The 25,579-nt window shown below is 34.7% G+C and overlaps 1 protein-coding gene across 4 annotated transcripts in view; it reads right to left on the bottom strand.

The window, feature by feature from the left end:
* The window catches only part of TRIQK (triple QxxK/R motif containing), a 91,309-nt gene extending 72,260 nt beyond the window's left edge, over positions 1-19,049 (bottom strand). Inside the window, exons 1-3 of one of the 4 annotated variants that reach the window (XM_082601620.1) lie at positions 18,955-19,049; positions 17,790-17,898; positions 1,792-1,951 (exon numbers count right to left, since the gene is read on the bottom strand). The gene's annotated coding sequence lies outside the window, so the exon portion shown is untranslated. Of the gene's footprint in view, positions 1-1,791; positions 1,952-17,789; positions 17,899-18,750; positions 18,804-18,952 lie in introns of those variants that run through there. The other 3 variants (XM_082601621.1, XM_082601623.1, XM_082601622.1) reach the window with 3 other exon arrangements.
* Positions 19,050-25,579: the final 6,530 nt, after the last annotated feature.

Below are 25,579 nucleotides of genomic sequence, written 5' to 3'. Positions count from 1 at the left end.
GGACACGGGTTCGTGCCCCGGTCCGGGAAGATCCCACATGCCGCGGAGCAGCTAGGCCCATGAGCCATGGCCGCTGAGCCTGCACGTCCGGAGCCTGTGCTCCACAACGGAAGAGGCCACAACAGTGAGAGGCCCACGTACAGCAAAAAGAAAAAAGAAAAAAAAAAAAGATTGGGAGAATGGGATTGACGTGTACACTGCTATAGTAAAAATAGATAACCAACAAGGACCTACTGTATAGTGGAAGGGAACTCTGCTCAGTATTCTGTAATAACCTAAATGGGAAAAGAATTTGAAAAAGAATAGATACATGTACATGTATAACTGAAGCACTTTGCTGTACACCTGAAACTAACACAACATTATTAATCAACTATGCTCCAATAGAAAATAAAAATTAAAAAACGAAAGATACTGAGCTTTGGGCTTCTTTGTTCCTACAGCATAACCTAGGCTATTTGAGTGATTCAAAGGGTTACATTTTTCAGGATGACTTTCATGAGCCCAACACAGTCTGATTAAATGTTGCTTCCCCAATAATGATAATGTTCTGTTCATACTGCTGCAATTTCTACCTCCCTTCAAAGTGTACTTCTGAGGGCAGGAACTGTGTATTTCAGTCCTTATCCTCACCAACTAGCACTGTTCATGGTAAGTCCTTAAAAAATATTTGCTAAATTAAGCATTCATTCATTCACTCATCAAAGGCCAGGGACTACTCTGGTGACTAGAATAAAACCAGAGCAAACAAAACCCCTTGCCCTCATAGGAATAACTAATATTCTTGCAAATGATAATGACAGTAAGCAAGACAAATAAGTATAAAATACATAGTTTATTAGATAAGATAAATGCTAAGTAGAAAATACAGAGCAGGGATATTTTGGATGGTGACCACGTTAAGACCTCATTTAGAAAATGACCTTTTAATAACAACCCAAAAGAAAGTAAATAAATGGGTCATGCAGATATCAGGAAGAAAGCAATTCATTAGAGAAAATAATGGAAAAACCCTGAGATGGGAACATGCCTGTCATGTTCAAATAACAACAAGGGAGACAGTATGGCTGAGCAAGTGAGTAGTTAGGGATGAGATTAGAGAGGTAACAAGGAGCCAGGTCTTGCAGAGACATACAGGCCAGTTTCAAAGCTTTAGCTTTTGTCTTGAGTGACATAGGCAGCTATTAAAGAGTTCTAATTAGAATGAGGGGTGGAAGAAGAGAGTAGAAGATAGGGTCACAGATAAAATGGGGGCCCATTTTCTTCCATTTTATAACATATTTCCTCTCTCCACAAAACATGTGAGATATAGATGTACCAATTAATCAAGAAAGATTTAAAATAATGTTGAATAATAGATATTTTATGATGATCTTAATGTGTTCATTACTTACTATGCAGGGACATTGATTTTAACCAATATATAATTATCAACATATAGTTATGTATCAAAGTATCATAGTGTATCAAACATCAAGAGAGATCAAATATTTAATGTGGCAACAAATTCTCATAGACAATTAATAATACTAAATGATTTAACAAATTAATCAGATAAAAATTTATAGTTTTATGGATCTTGCTTCATTTTCTTGGATTTACCCAAAATCATAAAATAAATCCAAGTAAAAACATTTCCCCATTGTAATCCTGCCTCCCATAAAAAAGAACTAATTCCAAACTCAAGTTCATTGCCAAAAACAAACAAACCAAAACAAGAAAAACAAAGTGAAAGAAAACAAACCACAAGTCAAAACACCTTTTGCCAAATGTTAAATCAAATAAACACACCTTGTGTTGTGTCCTTGAGGCTGCCAAGTCTTAACTCTGGAGAGATGTCAAGGGGTAAGATGTTTCCAAAGGCAAGATCTTTATTGAGGAAGCTGTGCTCGCATTCCTGGCAAATTCAACTCCACATACAAATAATAATACTCTTGGTTGCTTTTTCTTACTGGAATTCAAAACAGAGTATATGGAAATATTAAATGGATGATGTCCAGTTCCTTAACATCCACAAAATAAAATCACTGTGGTAGCATTTTCCAAGTTGTGGTTTGTGGTTTGCTAACTCTGTTATATGTTCATTCAAATTAAGTTTCTATGGCCAGGTATACTTGAAAAACATTGCATACTATTTCCCCTTTACACAAGGTACACTTTTATAAAAAAGCTCTGAGAAGCCCTGTAATAGGAAAGCCTATTTAAATTTACTTGACCCAATGTGTCCAAATTTATTTAAGTAAAGACCCCCTTCCACTGTAATAAACAGTAACATTATTTCTGCAGATCACACTTGAAGAATGATTCATTGTACCGTGATTATCTGAAAAGTAGTAAGAGATGTTTCCACTATATTTTAGACTTAAATATGAATGTAGAGACTAATTTGAATTTATTTTCTGTTATTGCAATTTGTAGAGTTGACCTATAAATATATTTATTCAACCATAATTGTTAAGTACATGTTACTTTCTAAACCAAATGCCAATTAAAAAGCAACAAGGAAAATATTCAAATAATGTATGGTTTGTTCATTTTTGTTCAATGAATATTTATTAAATACTTATTATGTGCCAGGCACTGAACTTATCTCTAGCTTTATGCCACAATTGCTCTCACATAGATAAGAGTATCAAATTTAAGTGGTTCCAAACTGCTGTCTAACAATAATAATCAACACAAAATTTAACTCAAAGTATTTGAGAATACAAGTTTTACTAATTGTAATTATATCTTTAAAAATAGCTTGCAGAGGTGGCCAAGATGGTGGAGTAGGAAGACTATGAACTCACCTGGAGTTCAACGGACACACCAAAATTACAACTACTTACAGAGCAATTCTCCGTTAGAACAACATGAAGACTAGCATATAGGATTTTTCACAACTAAACATATAAAGAAGGGACCACAAGAAGGTGAATAGGAGAGGCAGAGATGTGGTATAGTCAGAGCACACTGCCTCAGGTTGTCAAACCATAAATGAAAAGAACATCAAAATCTTAGAGTTCCTCCCCAAGGAATAAGAGGCCTGAGCCCCACACTAAGCTCCCCAGCCTAGGGGTCCTGCACCAGGAAGACAAATCCTCAGAATGTCTGGCTTTGAAAACCAGCAGGTCCTATGTTTGGGAGAGCCAGACAGCTATAGGAAACAAATTCTCTGCTCTCAAAAGGGCATGTACAAAACTTCACATGTTCTGAATCCCATCACAGAAGCAGTAGTCTGAGAGGAACCTGGGTCAGACCCACTTGCTGATCTTGGAGAGCCTCCCAGAGAGGCAGGAGGTAACTGGGACTCCCCATGGGGATGGAGAAGTTGGCAACAACCATTTCTGGGAGCTCATTCTACAGCAATACCACCAGCATTGTCAATCCCCATTTTGGAATCCTCCCTCAAGCCATCAGTGGGATAGCAACAGATCCATGCCTCCCTGGACTGGGTGGACAGCCGCCCAGAGACTTGGCCATGCTCTCTAGCAGGCCAGTGCCAGCTCAGTGTCCACCTGGAACAGGCAAACAGCCATGCTAGGACTCAGCCCCACACACCAGCAGGCGAGCAGCAGTCCTATTTCCCCCAGGCTGTACAACCAACTGCATGGGGGGCTCATTCCATCCCCTAGCAGGCCTGCAGCTACCACACAACATGTGGCTTCAGAGCCAACCGGGTTGGGGCCAGCCTCACCTACCAGCACGACCATGGTAGTCAGCCCTGCCACAACAGAGGGCACATGCAGCCCATGTATGGGACACCCCTAAGACATATAGTTCTGGTGACCAGAAGGGAACATGATGCTGGGCTACATAGGATATCTCTTACATAAGGCCACTTCTTGGAGAAGAAGAAACATAATTGACTGATCTAACATGTAGAAATAAACACAGAGAACTGGGAAAAATGAGGCAACAGAGAAATATGTCCCAAATGAAGGAACAAGTCAAATCTCAGAAAAAGACCTAAACAAGGGGGAAATAAGTAATCTACCCAATAAAGAGTTCAAGGTAATGATTATAAAGATGTTCACCAAATGCAGGAGAATGGATGAACACAGTGAGAAGTTCAACAAAGAGCTAGAAAATATAAAGAAGAAACAAAGAGAGCAAAGATTACAATAACTGCAATAAAAAAAATTACTAGAAGAAATCAATAGTAGATTAGATACAGAGGAACAGATCAGCAATCTGGAAGATGGACTACTGGAAATTACCCAAGCTGAACAGAAAAAAAAAAAAAAAAAAAAAAAAAAAGAATTTTTTAAAATTAGGATAGTCTAACAGATCTCTTGGACAACATCAAGCAAACTGACATTCACATTATAGGAGTCACAGAATAAAGAGAAGAAAGAGCAGATAACCTATTTAAAGAAATAATAGCTGAAAAGTCCCTAACTTGGGGAAGGAAGCAGACGTCCAAGTCCAGGAAGCACAGAGATTCCAAAACAAGATGAACACAAGAACGTTCATGCCAAGACACTTTATAAATAAAATAGCAAAAATTAATGATAACAGAGGATATTAAAAGCAGCAAGTTAAAAGCAACAAGTTATGTATAAGGGAACTCCCATAAGGCTATCAGCTGACTTTTAGCAGAAACTCTAAAGGCAAGAAGGTACTGGCACAATATATTTAAAATGATGAAAGGGAAAAACCTACAACCAAAAATACTCTACCTGGCATGGCTTTCATTTGGATTTCATAGAGAGATAAAAAGTTTTACAGACAAGCAAAAGCTAAAAGACTTCAGCACTAGCAAACCAGGTCTAAAAGATATATTAAAGGGACTCCTTTAATCAGAAAAGAAAAGGCCACAACTAGAAATATGAAACTTATGAAAGGAAAAAAATCTCACTGATAAAGGCAAACATACAGTAAATCAACCACTTATAAAGTAGGAAGATTAAAAGACAATAGTAGTAAAATCATCTATATCCACAATAAATAGTTAAGGGACACAAAAACAAAAATATAATATCAAAAACATTAAACGTGGTGGTGGGGGAGTAAAAATATAAGGAGGTTAGAATGCCTTCAAACTTAAGAGATCATCAACTTAAAATAATCACACACATACACACACATACACAATACATATGTGTATATATATATATATATGTATATAGGTTGTTATATATGAACCACAGGGTAACCACAAATCAAAAACCTAAAATAGATACAGACACAAAAAAAGAGAAAGGAATCTAAACATAACACTAAGATAGCCATCAAATCAACAGGGAAGCAAAAGAAGAAAGGAGAAAAAAAAAAACTATAGAAACAACCCAAAAACAATTAACAAAATGACAATAAGTACATGCATATCAAGAATTACTTTAAATTTAAATGGACTTAATGCTCCAATCAAAAGACACAGAGTGGCTGAATGGATTAAAAAATTAAGATTCATACATATGCTTTCTACGAGAGTCATTACAGTTCTAAAGACACACAAAGACTGAAAGTAAGGAAATGAAAAAAAGTACTCTATGAAAATTGAAACAAAAAAGACTGAGGTAGCACTGACAGATAAAATATATTTTAAAACAAAAACTATAAAAAGAAACAAAGTATGATATGACATAATGATAATGGGATCAACCCAACAAGAAGATATAACAATTGTAAATATAAATGCACCAAATATGGGAGCACCTAAATAAATAAAGCAAATATTAACCACTATGAACGGTGAAACAGTAATACAGTAGTAGAAGACTTTAACACCCCACTTATATCAAAGGACAGATCATTCAGACAGAAAATTAGTAAAAAAAAACACTGGCCTTAAATGACACATTAGAACAGATGAAATTAATAGATACATATAAAATATTCCATCCCCAAACAGCAGAATACACATTTTTTTTCAAGTGCACTTGGGTCATTCTCCATAATAGATCACATCCTAGGCCACAAAATAAGTCTTCATAAATTTAAGAAGATTAAAATCATACCAAGCATCCTTTTTCCATCAAAACGCTATGAGACTAGAAATAAATTACAAGAAAAAAAAATACTACAGAAAACACAAACATGGTGGAAGCTAAACAATACGCTACTTAAAAGACCAATCAGTAATAGAGGAAATCAAATGAAGTAAAAAAAATACTTGAAGACAAACAAAAATGGAAACATAGCAATCCAAAATCTGTGGGATGCAGAAAAAGTAGTTCTAAGATGGAAGTTGACAGTGATGCAAGCCTACCTCAGGAAACAAAAAAAAAATCTGAAAGAAACCATCTGGTCTTGCACCTAAAGTGACAGAAAATAAAGAACTAACAAAATCCAAAGTTAGTAGAAGGAAAGAAATAACAAAGATCAGAGCAGGCATAAATAAAACAGAGACTTAAAAAAAAAAAAGAGGGAGATAGAGAAAAGCTCAATAAAACTAAGAGTTGATTTTTTGAAAAGATAAATGAAATGGATGAACCATTAGATAGACTCATCAAGGAAAACAGAGAGGGCCCAAATAAATAAAATGAAAAAGGAGATGTTACAACTGACACTACAGAAATACAAAGGCTCATAAGAGATTACTACAACCAATTATGTGCCAACCTAGAAGAAATGAATAAATTTCTAGAAATGTACAATCTCCCAAGACTTGATCAGGAAGAATTTAGAAAATATTGGGTTGGCCAAAAAGTTCATTTGGGTTTTTCTGTAAGACGTATGGGAAAACATACATCTTTTTCTGCAAGATGTAATGGAAAAACCCGAATGAACTTTTTGGCCAACCGAATATGAAGAGCCCAATTACAAGTAATGAAATTTAGTCATTAATAAATAAATTAATATTAATTTACTCAATCATTAATTAACAAATTCAATCAGTAATAAAAAAATATTCTTAACAAAGTCCAGGCCCAGATGGCTTCATAGATGAATTCTACCAAATATTTAAAGAGTTAACATCGATCCTTCTCAAACTATTTGGAAAACTGAAGAGGAAGGAACACTTCCAAACTCATCTTACATGGCTAACATCACCCTGAATACCAAAACCAGAAAAAGAGACCACAAAAAATGAAAATTACAGGCCAACACCACTGATAAACATATATGCAAAAATCCTCAACAAAATATTAACAAATCAAAAAATACATTAAAAGAATCATACACCATGATCAAGTGGGATTTATCGCAGTGACACAAGATGATTCAATACTCACAAATCAATCAGTGTGATACATTATCAAATTTAAAAAAAAGATCATCTCAATAGATGTAGAAAAAGCTTTTGACAAAATTCAACATCTGTTTGTGATAAAAACTCTCAACAAAATGGGTATAGAGGGAATGTACCTCAACATATTAAAGGCTATGTATAACAAACCTATAGCCAATATTATACTCAATGGTGAAAAGCTGAAAGCACTTACTCTGAGACCAGGAACAAGATAAAGATGCCCACTCTTGCCACTTTTATTCAACCTAGTATCAGAAGTCATAGCCACAGCAATGAGACAAGAAAAAGAAATAAAAGAAATCCAAATTGGAAAGGAGGAAGTAAAACTGTCCCTGTTTACAGATGACATGAATATATATATATAAATATATATATACATATATATAAAATATGTATATACTATGTAATTTATATACATATATAAATACATAGAAAATCCTAAAGACACCACCACAAAACTATTAGAACTCACCAGTGAATTCAATAAAGTTAATATACAAAAACTGTTGCATAGCTATACACTAACAATGAACTATCAAAAAGAGAAATTAAGAAAACAATCCCATTTATAATTGCATTTAAAAGAATAAAATACCTAGAAATAAATCTAACCAAGGTGGTAAAAGTCCTGTACTCAGAAAACTATAAGACATTGATGAAAGAAATTGAAGCCACACAAACAATTGAAAAAAATATACTGTGCTCATGGATTGAAATAATTAATATTGTTGAAATGACCATACTACTCAAGGCAATCAACAAAGTCAATGCAATTCCTATCAAATCCCAAAGGATTCTTTACCAAATGAGATCAAGCAATTCTAAAGTTTGTATGGAAACACAAAAAGACCCAGAATAGTCAAAGCAATCTTGAGAAAGAAGAACAAACCTGGAGATATCACCCTCCCTAATTTCAAACTATACTACAAAGCTACAGTAATCAAAACAGTATGATACTGGCCCAAAAATGACACACAGATCAATGGAACAGAACAGAGTCCAGAAAGAAATGCACACTTATACAATCAATAAATCTATGACAAAGGAGGTAAAAGAGGTAAGAATATGTAATGAAGAAAAGACAGCCTCTTCAATAAATGGTGTTGGGGAAACTGGATAGCTACATGCAAAAGAATCAAGAGGGTATTATGCTAAGTTAAATAAATCAGGTGTAGAAAAAGACCAGTACTGCATGATCTCACTTACATGTAGAATCTAAGAAAACAAACAAAACAAAATGAAAAGAGACTCATAGATTCAAAGAACAAATGGGTGGTTACTAGAAGGGAGAGAGGTGGGGAGGTGGGTGAAATAGATGAAGGGTATTAAGAGATACAAACTCCAGTTATACAATAAATAATTTACAGCATAAGGAATACAGTCAATAATATTTTTGTATGGGGACAGATGGTTACTAGACTTATTATGGTGATCATTTCATAATGTATGCAAATGTCAAATCACTATACAGTACACCTGAAACTAATATAATATTGTAGGCCAACTGTATTTCAATAAAAAAATAGCTTGCAATTTTTAGACTATTTGAAAATAATGAGGATAATTCAGGTCAAGAGTCACAATATGAAAGCATAGTCTTTTAAAAAAATGATGCTGCAAAAGAATAAAGTTGAACTCCTACTTTATACCATACACAAAAATTAACTCAAACCAAGTCATAGACCTAAATGCAAAGGCTGAAATTATAAAATGCTTGGAAGAAAACACAGAAGTAAAACTTCATGACCTTGTGTTAGGCAATAGTTTCTTAGAAACAACATGAAAAGCACAAGCAACAAAATAAAAGATAGGTAAATTGGACTTCATCAGAATAATACAACTTTTGTATTCCAAAAGACATGATCAAGAAAATGAAAAGACAACCCACAGAATGGAAGAAAATATTTGCAAATTGTATAACTGATAAGGGTCATATACAGAGAATATATGAAGAACGCTTACAACAGTAAAAACACAAATAACAATTTTAAAATGTGCAAGGGATTTGAATAGATATTTCTTCAAAGAATAAATACAAATTGCCAATAAGCACATGAAAAGATACCCAGTATCATCAGTTATTAGGGAAATTCAAATCAAAATCACAATTCAAATCATACCCACTAGGATGGCTATACCAAAAGACAGATAATAAGAAGTGTTGCTGTGGATGTGGAGAAACTAGAACCTTCATACATTGTTTGTGGGAAAGCAAAATGGTGCAGCCATTTTGGAAAACAGTTTGGTTGTTCCTCAAAAAACTAAACAGAATGGCCATGTGACCCAGTAATTCCACTCCCAGGTATATATGTGAGAGAAATGAAAGTGTATGTTCACATTAAAATGTGTACACAAATGTAAATAGCAGCATTATCCTTATAGCCAGAAAGTGAAAACAATCCATGATAAATAGATAAACAAAATGTGGTATAAGCACACAATTGAATATTATTTCAACATAAAAAGTAATGAAATATTGATACATGGTACAACATGGATGAACTTTGAAAACATTATGTTAAGTGAAAGAAGCCATTCACAAAAGTCCAATTAATGCATCATTCCTATTGTTCTCTTTATATTAAATGTTCAGAATGAGAAAATCTATAGAGACAGAAAAAGTTTGATTAACAGTGAAGGTGAGAGCTGAACAGATGGGGAGTGACTGATAGTGGGTACTTTCTGAGGTGACGAAAATATTCTAAAATTAGATAGTAGTGATTGCACACCTCTGTGAATATGCTAAAACCCACTGAATTGTACACTTTAAAATGATAAATTTTATGATTGTGAATCATATCTCAATGAAGCTGTTATTAAAATAAAAGAATCACAATAATATAGATCTGTAGTCCTTATCTAAAATGTTTGAGGGACTTCCCTGGTGATCCAGTGGTTAAGACTTCGCCTTCCAATGCAGGGGGTGCGGGTTCGATCCCTGGTCAGGGAGCTAAGATCCCACATGCCTCGCAGCCAAAAAACCAAAACGTAAAACAGAAGCAATATTGTAACAAATTCAATAAAGACTTTAAGAATTGTCCAGATTTTTTAAAGAATTTTTAAAGTCTTTTTAAAAGACTTTAAAATGTTTTCTTAATTAAAATTTTTTTTTAATTCTAAAAAATAAATAAATAATAAAATAAAAATAAAATAAAATGGGAGAGATGTGTTTTGGAAACTATAGAAAGGTAATATGTCCCATATCTACCATAATTACATGACACTCTTAGAGGAGTATAGGGGCAGCACATCAATACTTCACAGCAAAATCTTATCAATGTTGACACTGACTAGAAAAATAAATACTATATAAGTAGTACCTTGTCATTTCAAAGATGGTTTGCCTGAAATGAGTTTGTGAAAACTTGGAAAAAAATAATTTTTCAAAACTTTTGTGTTTTGAAAATGTGAATAATGGGTATTGAAGCCTTATAATGATGATGATTAATATTAGTAATAATATCAGCAGTTTCCATTTACTTTGTTAAGCATGTCACGTGCATTATCAGAAATTCTCATAATATTCTTGTGGGATAAGTACAATTAACCCCAACTGGGAAAACTTGGTTTTCTAGTGATTAGGTGACTTTTCCAAGCATGCAGTTAACAAGGTAAGGGTAGAGATTTGAAATCAAATCTGTCTAATCACAGAGCACACTCACTTTCCTCTACAAGGAAGAGTGTGTTCAGATCATTTATCTGAGATATAGACTTTACATCTGTAAAATAGAGAAAAGAAATTGGGGGATTGTTTATATATCCCCCTCAGAGGAAAAACTGTTATAAATATAACATAAATGGGTATATCCCAAGGCAACTTTTGCTTCATGAAGGTATAAGTCATAACATTAAAGAATTTTAGGGAGTGCTGTACTTGAAAATTTTAAGAACCATTATTCTAAATACTAATCTGATCATGTTGCTCTACAGTTCAAAAATCTGAAATGGATCCTCATTGCCCACAAGATGAGAATTGCTTTGCATGACATATAATAGCCTTCTTGGCCTGGGCTAGCAGGTCTTATTGCCTCAACTGCAGCCACTTTTTTTTTTTTTTTCCAAATTCTGTTCCAGCTACTGAATTTCTTACATTTCCCAATCACATGACCCTACTGACAGCTTACTGGCTTTACAAATCTTGTTCTCCATGTTACCTTAGCCCCAGCCTTAACCACCTTGAATTTACAAATATCCTTCAAAACCTTGTTTCAATGTCACTTCTTCTGAAATAATTCACCTATACTTGCTGAACAAATATTTGATTATTAAATGATTGACATACAACCTACTTATTAAATGTAGTACATGCTTATCTATCTCTATAAGCACATGGACATTTTGGCATACAATAGTAAAGTATTCATTTTTTCTTCTTACAGTATTGCAGTATTAACTGATTTTTGTCTTTGGAAGTGATATTCTAAAATCTTTACATGAATTTTGTTTCTAAAGCACAGAGATGAAAAAGAGAAAATTTGGATTATTAAATATAAAGAATAATAGATTCTTGGTTTTAACCCAAGTCCATATAAGACCAAAGAGTTGCTAGGGTAAGTAGAACATTGAAGGGCAATAACTGAGTAAATCTGGGTACCATGAATTGAAAAGAAAGTTTCAGTCTTACACACTAAAGTCCATATACGTAGTTTAGGTTAGGAGTTGCAAAGTTTTTCTGTAAAGGGCCAGATCATAAATATTTTAGGTTCTGCAGGTCAAGAGACAAAATTAAGTTATAACTCAATTTTGTCACTGATTTGTAGTGCTCTGAGAAGCAATGCAAAGCTATGAGAGCACCACATTTACATCTCTGTTGCAATTACTCAACACTGCTGTTTTAAAACAAAAGCAGCTATAGACAATATGTAAACAAATGAGTGTAGCTGTGTTCCAATAAAACTTTAATTATAAACAATAAAGTTGGAATTTCATATAATTTTCACATTGCAAAATATCATTGTTTTGATCTTTTTCAACCATTTATAAACATAAAAACTATTCTTGGTTCATGGGTCCTACAAAAACAAGCCAGATGTGGGTGGGCTCCAGGTCATAGTTTGCTGAGCTATGGTTTATTTTTTATTTTTTTATTTTTTTCCGGTACGCGGGCCTCTCACTGCTGTGGCCTCTCCCGTTGTGGAGCACAGGCTCCGGACGCGCAGGCTCAGCGGCCATGGCTCACGGGCCCAGCCACTCCGCGGCATGTGGGATCCTCCCGGACCGGGGCACGAACCCGTGTCCCCTGCATCAGCAGGCGGACTTTCAACCACTGCACCACCAGGGAAGCCCTATGGTTTATTTTTTAATCTATTCATACTCCTGAATTACCAGGTTTCATCTCTGGCATAAAAAAATCAGAAAATCACAATGTTTTATTTAAATTTACATTGCCGTTGCTGAATTAATTTTTACATTATATATCTTCTCATGCAGTTTTTTTGTTAATTTGAATTTTTAACTAGACTTAATGTAATTATTAAATCCACCTCTATATTCTAGGGTTCTGAGATATATCATGTTTTGTTTATTAATATACCATCGCTTTTGTATTTATATTGTGTCAGCTTCTTATAAATTATTGTCCTTTTTCCCTCCAAAGCAAAAAGTATGTAGTTTAGAGTTCTTTATATACTTAAGAGTGGTTTTCTGTTGCTGTGTGTGAACAAGACAGATTGCATGGAATTTTGTTTTAAACTCTAAAAATGTTGCTCTGTTGTCATTTGGTATTTAATACTACAGAAAAGAAGTCTGAGACCAGCTTAATTTTTGTTTCCTGATAATAATATGGTGTTTTTTCTCTCTCTTTCTATACATATGCAAAATTTTTTTCCTTTATCATTATAATTTGAAAAAAATCTTGATATTGTGTCTCTGAGTTGCTACATCTCATATAAGAAATATCCTTTCTGCATACATTGGTCATTTTTTAATTCATAAAACTTTTATTTCCTGTTATCCCTTTGTTTATTATTTTTTTTCAAATGTTCTGTTCTCTTGTTTAGGAACAAGTATCTATTTTCTAGTCTCTCCTTCAGAAATTCCAAATGTTCATATAATGGACTTCATCTTTCTCTCTTTTCATGCATTCAGTATTTCAGCTAGGACATTTTTTCAAGTCTATTCTCCACACATTAGATTTTCTACCATAACATCAGTTCTGCTCTTTACTGCCTCAAATATGAACTTTTAATACGTTATTGTGATAGGCAGAAATGTCCCTCCTCAAAGATGTCCAAGTCCTAATTCTTAGAACTTGTGAATATGTTACCTTACATTGCAAAAGGAACTTTGCAGATGTGATTAAATGAAGAATCTCCTGGATTATCCAGCTGAGTCTTTAAATGTTGTTAAGTTTTCCTAGTTGTGGTCATAATGTATTTGACTACAGAAGAATAGTCAGAGAGATGCAAAGTTGCTGGCTTCGAAGACGGAGGAAGGGAGCCATAAACCAAAGAATGTGGGCAGCCTCCAGAAGCCAGAAAAGGCAAGGAAACAGTCTCTCCCAGAGCCCCCAGAAAGGAATGCATCCCTGCCAATACCTTGATTTCAGCCCAGTAAAACCTATATCAGACTTTGAAATACAGAAATTATACAGCATGAATATAAAACTAATACAGTCCTCACATTTTTCAGTTTCTTTGTCCTCTTTTTGTTTTATCTTATTCTCTTCCTAGTGTCACTTAATCGTTGCTCTTTTTATATGAAGTTCTCCTATCCATAGAGGTTATGCATTCTTGCATGTGTTAGATATCAAAAAATTCCCTCAAATATTCTTCCTTAGCTTAAAATTCTTCTCAGGCTTTCACAGGTATGTCTATGAGTATTCTGCCAATTTCCTTTTCCTTGGTTTTGTGGGATTTTTTTGTTCCACTTTATTCATTTCAACTGCTGAATTTATCAAGAAAGTCCTGGCATTGAAAGAGCCTGTATAGATCATTTCTACATAGCCCAGTGTTTTCCAAGTGTGTGCATGTGTGGAGGGTGAGGGGGACGTTGAGGGAAGGAGAAGAGACAGAGAGTAGACCTCTATGAACAGACAAAATGAAATCAGGAACTGGGATATTCTTCTTAAAATTATACCTAAAAAATATCTAATACACTCCTGCCCAGAAAGATTCAGTGCTATAAACTGCTATAAGTGAATCACTGTGAATAATGAGAATTTTCATAATACTCAAGCATATTCTTCAGAAAAAAAAACTGGTAGAAAACAATAAATTTTCAACTCTTTCTATTCACAAATAAGGAACTTGATGCCTGGAGACATTATAAAACCCAACAAATGATGTATCTACTGCTGGAGCCAGGTCTAAAACTTTCAGTCCAGTGCACTTTCTAGCTGGTGTAGGTTATAAACTGTAATCTACAATTAGGATATTGTCACAGGTATCCATATAATTTCTTATTCTATATCTTGCAATATTTGAATATTTTAAAATTCAAAGTATGTAAAAAATGCTTTTTTGTATTAAACTATCTTCCCTTTGTCTTCCCCAAAATTTTAAGTTGTTCAATCTAATTGGTCTGCTGTTTTTTCACTTTGTCCTACATAATACTACTATAGAAGAACTAAGCTACTTTATTCCTGCTTCATTCTCCATGTTCAATGGCTTGAAAACCATGAAATTGAAAAGATCCTCTCATTTACAGAACTGTCTCCACCTTCTGATTCAACACAACAGTTTGTTAAACCACTGAGTACAGAGTATTTATCTTTCTATTGTTGTTAACATTTCAAAACTAAAAAGTAAGCTAAGAAGTCATCTTTTCTTTTTGATGAAAATATATACCTACTCACTCTATTGTTACAAAGATACTTAACATTTGTACCATATAAGAAAGAATTAAATGTACATAATAGGGGTGAAAAAAATTTAGCTCTAGGAGTCTATGATTCTTATATGTTCAGTAAGGATATATTCAGTGTTAAGGATATTAAATATGATGAACTATGTATCGCTTTTTTCCATTAATGTAATTTTAGTTATTCTGAGAGAATACCAAAAAATAACTACATTCTAAGCAGTGTTTTTATTAAGATCTTCACATTTAGAGTCAAATCTATTGATATCAAAAGCATGGTAGATACTCAATAGATGAATGGATAAAGAAGATGTGGTGTGTATATATACCATGGAATATTACTCAGCCATAAAAAGAATGAAATCTTTCCATTTGTGACAACATGAATGGGCCTAGAGGGTATTATGCTTAGTGAAATAAGTCAGACAGAAAAAGACAAATACTGTATATTATCACTTACATGTGGAGTCAAAAATAAAACAAACAAATGAATATAATGAAACAGAAACAGATTCACAGAGAACAAACTAGTGGTTACCAGTGGGGAGGTTGGATGAGGTAGGGGCATGATAGGGATAGAGGACTAAGTGGCATAAACTACTATGTATAAAATAAATATGCCACAAAGATATATTGTACAGCACAGGAAATATAGCTAATATTTTATAATAACATTAAATGGAGTATAATGTATAAAAATTTTGAATCACTCTGTTGTAAACCTAAAACTAATACAATATTGTAAATCAACTACACTTCAATTAAAAAAAATAAAAAGAAGGAAATAAAAAACATGGTACATATGAACAAAGACTAGGGGGAAATTTGGCCTAGTTTCATGTTTCTATATGGAGGAACTTCCACTGGAATAGTCTGGAGATGATTTTGGCATTGGAGTAGGGGAAGGAAAGCTTTCATTGAGCTGGTGGACCTCTACATTATACAATATTCAGCATCCTTAAATGTCAGGGTCCTAAAAGCCAGTAGCTTTTAAAGATATCATAATAATTTAGTAACACCTCCACATATTTCAAATGGCCCAGAGGTACCATCCAGGATGAAAAACCAGAGCACTAGATTAACAGTTCTGGCCTCAGATCCCACTCTGTATTCACAGCTTCCCAACAGGGGAGTTAAATGATCCGTAGCTGAAATTCTTTGGTCCATATTATCCCAATGGGTACAGATAACCTGTTATAAACCTGTAAACACTAGGGGTTTATCTTCTTTTTCTTCCCTCTCTGCCCTGGATCATACAGACCAGCAATTCTGAGTAAGTGCATCTGTTCTTTAAACTGAAATTTTCTCTCATTGGACTAAAGCCTAGGTTCCGAGAAAGGGAGTGGAGCTAAAAAGGGGAAGGAAGTTCTAGTACTCATTTTTCGTCTCCCACTGAAAGCACTATGTCCAATCAGCTCTGTAGTAAGGAAGCAGACCTTGCCAACTCCACCTGTCTGTTTACAAATTCAAGAGAAGAGCTATTATTTATTGAGGCCCTAAAACTTTAATTCCATTAGAATTCTTGCTGTAATCAGTTTGTCTTTATTCTAGTTTCTCCACTAGAAATGAAGTGAGTTGAGTAAACAAAGGAATAAATATTAAACAGTTCGAATAAAATTATAAGTGCTAAAGAAACAATCAGTGCTCCTAAATACACTTATGTTTATTACAAAATCTATATATTTTTCCTTTTCATTGTTTTCTCTATCTAATGATAGTATCTACTACTGATGCCCACTTTTACTGATAAAGCTAGATAAAGGTATGTTAACAAACAAAATATCTCTCTTTCTAGCCTTCCATTTAATACAGAAATCAGGAAAAGAGCCAAAGTGAAGTCAAACACAATATTTTTTAGACACGGGAAATTATAATGTTATAAAAGATCATTCATTTATATTAAATAATTCTAGTAGCATACACTAAAAGTAATCAGCTTTTCTTTGTCCAAAATGGACTTTGATAGAAGAGAGAATTACAAAAATACAATTTAACATTTTCCCAAAATATTTGACAATAATTTCTCTTTTACTTGCTTAAATATAAGAATATTCTTTAAGAGGATGATCAAAGGGCATTTGGAATAAAATATAATTTACATGTTTTTGAAAGACAGCAACAGTTTATTGATCATTGGTAGCCCATGTTTGTTAAACACTAAAAACAGAAAAGAAAAGAAAAGAAAAGAAAAGAAAAGAAAAGAAAAGAAAAAGGATTCATTGAAGACCATGAACTAAGGTAAGCTACAGTGAGATGCATTGCGTAAGAAAGGAAAGAGACCCAATTCTGCTCCCAGCCAAGTAGTTTTGGATATAAATTACTCACTCTTTGGAGTGAGGTAAGGTGGGAGAGTAATTTCCTTAACCCTCAAGAAGTTGATCAAAAACAGATGTTCTTTATCCAAGGTCGACTTATGCTTGTAATTGTGTTTTTTTCTAAGGGGAGAGTCAATATCTTCCCTTGGCTTCTTACAATGGTATATGACACCAGAAAGGTGTTGAATTAGAATGTACTCTTTACCAATTCTTTCAGGCTATGAATATACTTGAAAAAAATCTAGTGGTGTCAATGGAAAAAAAAAAATGTCATGCAAGACACTTCAGGTACTAACAAGAACTAATACAGAATCAACAACAGAGATCATAGAGACAAAAAGATAGATTAAAAATGTAATCAATAACAGTTTACATCCGTGTAGATCGTTACTTTAATAACACTTTCACAACCAATTATTCCTCCTTTTTAGAAATAAAGGGCACATAAGTATCTCCACTTTCCAGATGAGAAAACAGTTATGAGGGTTACTGACCAAGGGCAAATATTTCCAAACTCTGCTACATTCCTGACTTTTAGGCCAGTCTTCTTCCCAGTGGTAACAAGTAGTACAAGCTTCCTTCTTGGGGATTTATACAGTAAACCTAGCAGAAGGAAGTAAAAGCAGACTTTTAGCTCCTTGTGTTTTCTCTCTGGAAATGTCTGTTCTGCTGAATCATTTGGTGCCAGCTGATTGGGGCAAAGAAGAGATTTGAAATGGTTATCTATCGTTACCACCTCATAGTTAATCATTAAATATGGGACAGTGAAGCAAAAGAGGGCTTTATAGGCTTAGTACCACCCTTCTCCATAAAAGGGTCTGAAAGGGAGATCATATATTAGGGCACGTCCAATAATGAATTGCCTCAACTTCCTGAGAAGCTCATTGAGCTCAAACAGCAGCACCGATTAAAAAGAATTCCAGGTGGAAGAAATCAGATCTTCTATCTCCCTTTTCCTAGTCATCCACATGGACACCATGTGGGTTCAGGGATTCACCAAACACCAGGAAAAGACCCAATCCCGCCCCACCATCCTGGCAATAAAGCCACCTCAGGCTGCCTGAAGCCCTTCTGTGCACATGTTTTGGTCTGCAGATACTTGTTCATTTTAGAAGGGGAGGCGAGAAAAAATGTTGAGAAGAGTAACATGAGACAGGGAGGCCCGAGCGGGAACTATAGACGCAGAGACCAGGACAGTGAAATTAACGGACGCGAATTAACTGACAGCACAGGGGAGCCAGCCCCTACCCTAGTGGAAGGCCTTAGGAGGTGGGTGGGGCTACGGTTTCTAGGTCCCAGCAGCCAGCGCCAGACACGCTGGCAGGGCGGGAACCGCGCGTTCCTTAGCAACCACGGCGGCCACGCCCACCCACCGCATGAATCCCGCGCCTGCCATCCCCACCCCCACCGCGATCTCCCTGCTCGCCGGGAAGGGTCCTTAAGTCATTACCGTACCTACTGGGTTTCCCGGGCTCTGGGTTCTTCCTCTTCCAGAGCCCCCCTCCGCCCAGCCCGCCCAAGTGCCGCTCCCAGGGGCGGATCGAACGTCTCCTAAACGCATTGGGGGCCCACTAAGGAAGTGCGCCTGCTTTCAGTCCCCGACCCCGAGCTTCCCGGGCAGGGCCTCCCCAATCCCCTCGCCCTCGCGGACACACACACCTCAGCTCAGCCAACGCAAGGGCCAACAAACTATGTGTCCGACTGGAAATGTTGCTGTCCACGGTCCTGTCACTCAGAGGAGGGGGCGGGACGAGGCTGCTGCACACCCCTACTCCCAGAGGGCGGTACGGAAAAGAGGCGGGGCTCGACGGAAAGCGGCGGGAGTAGCCTAAACTTGCGCTCCGATTGGTCATTCTCTCTCCCGCCTCTGCGCGGATCCTGGAAGGAAATGCGCGGAACCTGTGGCATTTCCTTTTGACGCAATTCCCAAGCTCTGATACTTGTCTCACAAAGTAGCCGTGGAAACTGAAAATAAGGACTGCGACTTGTTTTTCAATATAAAGCACAGAAATACGTTCTTTTGATTATTGAACTTTTCTCACGTAACACACATACACACACACACACACATCCCCATCCACACTCTCTGGGGGGGCGTCCCTGGATGGAAGAATGAATTGTCTGAAAACAATGTTGTTGGCAGATTCAAGCTTTTAACAGATTAATCAGTTTAGGAAAGGTGATTCCTGAAATCTGACCAACAACTAAGATTTGGAGATGTGTCCAGGTACCCAGTCTTCACACCTACAAAATTGAAATGAAATATTGTTATTAGTTATTATTTGCAAAGCATCTGACAATTGAATGATTTATATCTTATATAATCCTCAAAACACCCATTGCAAGATGTTATTATCCACAGCTTAAGAAGGAAGAAACTGAGGCTGTGAGTGACGTTTATTCAGTCGTTCAACACATGAAAAAGTGCCCGCAGTCATTTTTATACTGTGGTAAATTGAACTCAAATTTCTTTAAAAAAAAAAAAAATGTGACTTCCAATTTAATTTTTCTCTTGCTGAAATATAAGTCACTTTTCTCTAGGACAGCCCATCAAATCTTTAAAAACAAACGAACAAACAAAAGAAAACCTTGAGAAAGGAAATAGCATACAAAAGAACTGGACAAGTATAAACAGACTACCTGGAAGATTCTCTGAAATCTCCCAAGATATAAGGGCCAGAAATTGAGTCTAAAAATGTACTTTTATTTTCTGTCCTTCTAAATCCTTTGTCTCCAGTTCTTCTTCCAGAAATAAAGGTAGAGTTAAATGAGATTATCTAATACTCTTGACCAGATTTGCATGTGTGCAGCTTTAAAATAATAAAATTCTTTTTCGTTCTATATTATACCAGTACCCAGAAGTGTTTGTCTTGTCAGATAAGGTAGTAAGAAAGAAAATAAAAACAAAGAAACAAAAACAATGCATCTGGATAAGTGCTTTGAGATTCAAGTAAAATGGCCACTATACTATGATAAAATTGTTAGAATAAAAGAAACACATTCCAATTGCAAATGCTTTTATTCTCTTGTCCTGCTGAATTTCCAAATTCTTCTGAAAGTTTGCTAGCTATGAATACCTCTGTACAAAAAATTTCTTCATTTGTATGACTCATGATCCCGATTGTTACTTTAATCTTTTAAAAATATTTGGTTTTACACTAAAAAGTGCTCTGATTATATATTAATAAGTACATTATACAAATAAATACTGTATGATTTAAATTAAAATGGTGAATTATTTATTTGAATCCTTTTTCAATTGCATATTCAAATAAGTACAGCAAATGTGTTTGAAAGTTCTCACATATATAAGAAATTATACATTTAAATAAATGTATTGTATGCATGTAAATGTGTAATCATTGAAATAAACACAGCTGTATACTCCCCATATGTATAACTCCAGATGTTTGAAGCATATATTCAAATTTCTGGAACTCTACACCTTGGTATCTATTTAAACATCTCATAGAAAATAGTGTGTTGCACATACACAGGAATAAATTTTCAAACTGTATCCACAGTGAGGAAATAAGGTTAGAAGAGTGAGTAGTGAGTCTCTGTCAATGAATTTCTTATCTTGAACATATCCTTATGAGATAGCTTTTCCTTGCAAATTGTCTGCAAGTAGTTTACTGATCTATAAGATGGGAACTAGTCAACTTACCTTCCTTGGTAAGTTACTTGGTAACCTACTTACCTTACTTGGCTATTGCAAAGTAGTCTTGCAAGCATCTTTTAAAATAATTAAACTCCAAAAAATAATGTTTCAAATTAACTTTTAATACTTTACACTTTTGGTGTGGGAGAGTCTCATGTTATCCAGGTCTCAATTATTTATTTTTCAACTTATGCTTGTTCGCCAATACTGGGCACATGTATAATTTAAAATTCCCTCCTAGGCACAAATATATATTAGAAGAATTTATGAGGAATACACTAACCAAATATCAAATAAAATATATCTAAGGACATTGAACAAGAAATAAATGGCTTTACATAAAATTAAATGTCCAGATATATGTTATGAATATGCCTATTTCTTTATTATATAGTGGCAGATATGTCATTTAGCTAAATTTGTGGTAAGTTGAATTGTAAACTAGAATCTAATAATTATATGTGCCATCATCTTTCGTCTAGATAAAAGTGCATATAGATTGAAATTTGGGAGAATCATTTTGAATCAATTTTCAGAAATTATAATCCTGTCAAAATGTATGAAATTCATTGAATATATTAAAATAAGAAATATCATATCAAATTACTTAGTCTTGTTAAGCAGTCTTTTGCCTTAGATTTTAAAAGTTAAATTATCCAAATTTGCTTTCTCAGTAGCTGGAATCGGTTACTTACTAGGTCAAACACACATATTATTATTTCTGTGGGATTGTCCTAGAACAACATCAGGGAGGTGTTTAGGGTGAATTTTGTTTAAAAATTTAAACGAATGATTTTTCATGTAAGTTCATGTAAAAACTCTGTGATCCTCTAAGTCTGTACTTGAAAGTCGTGGTTTTAATCTATTGTACTATATTTAAATCACTTAACAAAACCTGGAAAATGGGTATGTTTTCTTAAAGAAAGCCTTCCTAGGGCTTCCCTGGTGGCGCAGTGGTTGAGAGTCCGCCTGCCGATGCAGGGGACACGGGTTCATGCCCCGGTCCGGGAAGATCCCAAATGCCGCGGAGCGGCTGGGTCTGTGAGCCATGACCGCTGAGCCTGTGCTCCGCAACGGGAGAGGCCGCAACAGTGAGAGGCCCGCGTACCGCAAAAAAAAAAAAAAAAAAGCCTTCCTTTTCAAAACTCAGAAAATTAATAAACTTTAAAAAACATTTTATTGATTTATATATTTGAAATTACAGTTATATAGCACATATATAGAATGAACTCCATGAAGATAACTGACATATTATTAAACATATATTTCAGTGTTTGTTTGCTTTTTGAATAATTGACTGCAATATTGTCTCTGAAATCTAGAAGAAAATTATCTCAAAAAATTCTTCAGATGATTAATAGTGAGAACATATAGAGAGAATTATTTTATGTACACAGAAGAAATATGGACCATATATTACAAAGATTTTGAGGATATAATTTCAAATGTAGACTTGCCAGCTATTTCTTTAATCATCAAATGACATACATAAAAAGCATAACTTGTAGGGGGCTGAAAATGTTCACATTTACTTCTTTTTTTCTGCTTATTGAGCATTTAACCCAAAATGTCAATGACATATTTCACAAACATTTCTTACATCATGATACAGCTCATAAATAATTCCCTGATAGCATTTTCCCCTTCTTAGTGGTACACATAATATTGATAATATGCTCCCCTTGTGTATTACCTCCTCAGTTTCTCCAACTCAAATTCAAGTGTCCCCTTACCATGCTTTACTGGTTCCTTTGTTAATAGTCATTCATCACTTTTTAGTATAATTTATACATAATTTACTTATATATTATGTAAATTGTTTATTATCTTTCTTCACCTCAGAATGTAAGTTGCTTGAGAGTAGAGTTCTATTCTGTCAGTTTTATTAATTGACGTATCCCAGGTGCCTAACACCTAATAGGTACACAAGAAAAGTTTTAATTAAATTAATTGCTGTAATCGATTTGTTTTAATTCCTTATACTATTCTAACTCATGAATATGCCACAATTCCTGTATCTATTGTCCTGTGATAGTGCTTTAGGGCTGTTTCTAGGTTTGCTCTATAACAGGGTGCTTATAAATATTTTTATATGATTTTCCTGGTGTAGATTCGCAAGAGTTTCTCTTTGGTTTATAACCTGGAGTAAAATAACAGATTTCTAGAGCATGTGCACATTCTAGATGAAAATATAACACCAAAGTGTTTTTTCAAGGTGCTGTACTATTTTGCCCTCCTAACAGAAGTACTTCTGAGATTCAAATGTATTTCTTTTCAGAAAGTCAAATTTTGTCTTTGTTAATTTTCTCTAATGTCTGTTTAATATTTCATTGATTTATGCTCTTTGTTATTTCTTTTTTTCTATTTAATTTTCTTATTTGTCTATGTCTTTAAGGTGGAAACTAAAAAAAATTGATTTAAACTTTTATTCTTTAATAATATAAGCATTTAAAACTAGAAAATTACCTCTAAGAACTGCTTTATTAATATCTCATAAATTTTGGTATGTTGGGTTTTAACTAGAAGTCATTTGGAATTATTTTTAAATCTCTCTTTCTGTGAGTTTTTCTTTTATCACTGTTATTTGTTTAGAATTCTGTTGTTTAGTTTTCAAGTATTTGGGTGTCTTATAAATATCTTATTGTTACTGACTTTTCATTTCATTACAATTTGTTAGACAACATACTCCATAAGATTTCAAACTTTTGAAAATTATTGAGACTCATTTTATAGCCCAGCATATGGTTTATCTCAATGATTGCTCTCAGTGTACTAGAAAAGAATGTGAATTCTGCAACCGTTAGATGTAGTGTTCTACATTCTAGGATTAATAGTATGCATACTTAAATAATTGCTAAGATTCATCAATATTATATCCATTAATATTACATATTTAGGAGGGATCCCCCTATGCTCTTCTTTCATACTACCCTCAGTTTTCTCCCCAACTCCAGCATTCCAGAGCTGGAGTTCACAGTTTCACATTTCACACACAGTACTTCACACCTCCTTTTCATAAATGATACTTCACAAATGTATAAACCTTGTAAGAGTGTAATTCTATTTTTCACACTCCCACCCTATCTTTTGTATTATTGTTGTCATGTATGTTTCTTTTAAATGCATTGTAAAACCTCAACTTAAAATTTTTACTCTAATATTTACCATTTCTGGTGTTTCGTTCTTTCCTACATCTCCAATGGAACCGATTCCCTTCATATTGCAGAATTAGCAACACCAAGTGTGTTGGTGATACTTTCTCTCAGCTTTATTTATCTGAAAAGGTCTTTCTTCCCTCTCTTTTTTGACGGTTATTTAGAATTCTGGATCTTCTTGCCTCCATGTTTCTGATGTGAGGTTTGCCATTATTTACCTAACTAGTTAGTCCTCTGTTGCAATCTATCTTTTTTTTTCCAACTCACACTGCTTTCCACGTGTTACCTTTGGTTTTCAGCAGTGTGACTATCACGTATCTAGGTGTGTAGGTGTGCTTCTCTTTGTATTTACCCTACTTTGATTTTGTTGAACTTCTTGGATTTATAAGCCAATACTTTATATCACTTGGAAAGCTTTGGATATATTTTTTAAAATAATTTTTCTGGCCCATCATAAGTGTTCTTTCATTCTGGGATTCCAGTTCTATGGTGATAATTGTGTCACCCTAAATCCCTGAGGCTCTGTTAGTTTCCAAGCTTTTATCCTCTGTTCTTCAGATCGGATTCCCACTTCAACTGTCTTTATTCTACCCTGAAGCTTATTCAGTAATTTTTAAAAGTCATTTACTGTAGAATCACTAAATTTCCATTTAAGTGTTATATTTCTATTTCACTACTGAGATTCCTTAACTCTTCACTCATTATGGCCATTTTTCCCATTAAGTCCTTGAACATATTTATAATAGCTGTTTTAAACACTTCACCTTGAAATTAAACATTTCCGCCTCCTCAACAACTATTTCTATTGACTGCTATTTTTCTTTGTTGTTGGTCGTATTTGCCTGTTTCTTTGCAGATATGGTAACTTTTCATTGTGTACTGGATGCTGTGGGTGATATGCTGTAAGGACACTGACTTCTGTTATATTCCTCTGAAAAGTGTTGTTGTATTTTTTCTTGCAGTCAGTTCAATATATCCAATCAACTTGTATTTATGTAGGCTTGGCTCTATACTCTGTTACAGTGGATCAGTGAACATTCCAAAATGTTTTCCAAGACCCTCTACATTGGCTATCTTCAAATTCCCTCCTGTTCTTGTCCAGGCTTGATTTTGAGCTTTGTTAGTATAGGTTTTCAGTAAGCCTTAGTGGTCATTGCACCTAAGCTATGGCCTTTCTGGTGTCTCAGTTTTATCCCTGAGTGTTTCTGAGTTTTCCTCACTCTACTTGGATGGGAACTTCATTTCCCATTTCTGGCCAACCTCTAATATCTTTATTACTCTCTCAATCTCACAACAACTAGTCTTTAGTAAGCCTTGTACAGTTTTTCATTGTATATGCACAGCCTAATCCTTGAGTAAGTACTTATAGGGAACCCCCAAAGAGACTTTTGGTTCCTGTTTTATGTGCATCTTTCTTCTTTCCCACCTGCCCTGCAGATTCCAGCTAATTTGACAGCACCAAATTCTG

The sequence above is a fragment of the Mesoplodon mirus genome (genome assembly GCF_964341445.2).
Source record: "Mesoplodon mirus genome assembly, chromosome: 16".
Classification (NCBI taxonomy): Eukaryota; Metazoa; Chordata; class Mammalia; order Artiodactyla; family Ziphiidae; genus Mesoplodon; species Mesoplodon mirus.
The sequence above is the reverse complement of the archived record's forward strand: the minus strand, read 5'-3'. Positions and strand labels throughout refer to the sequence as shown.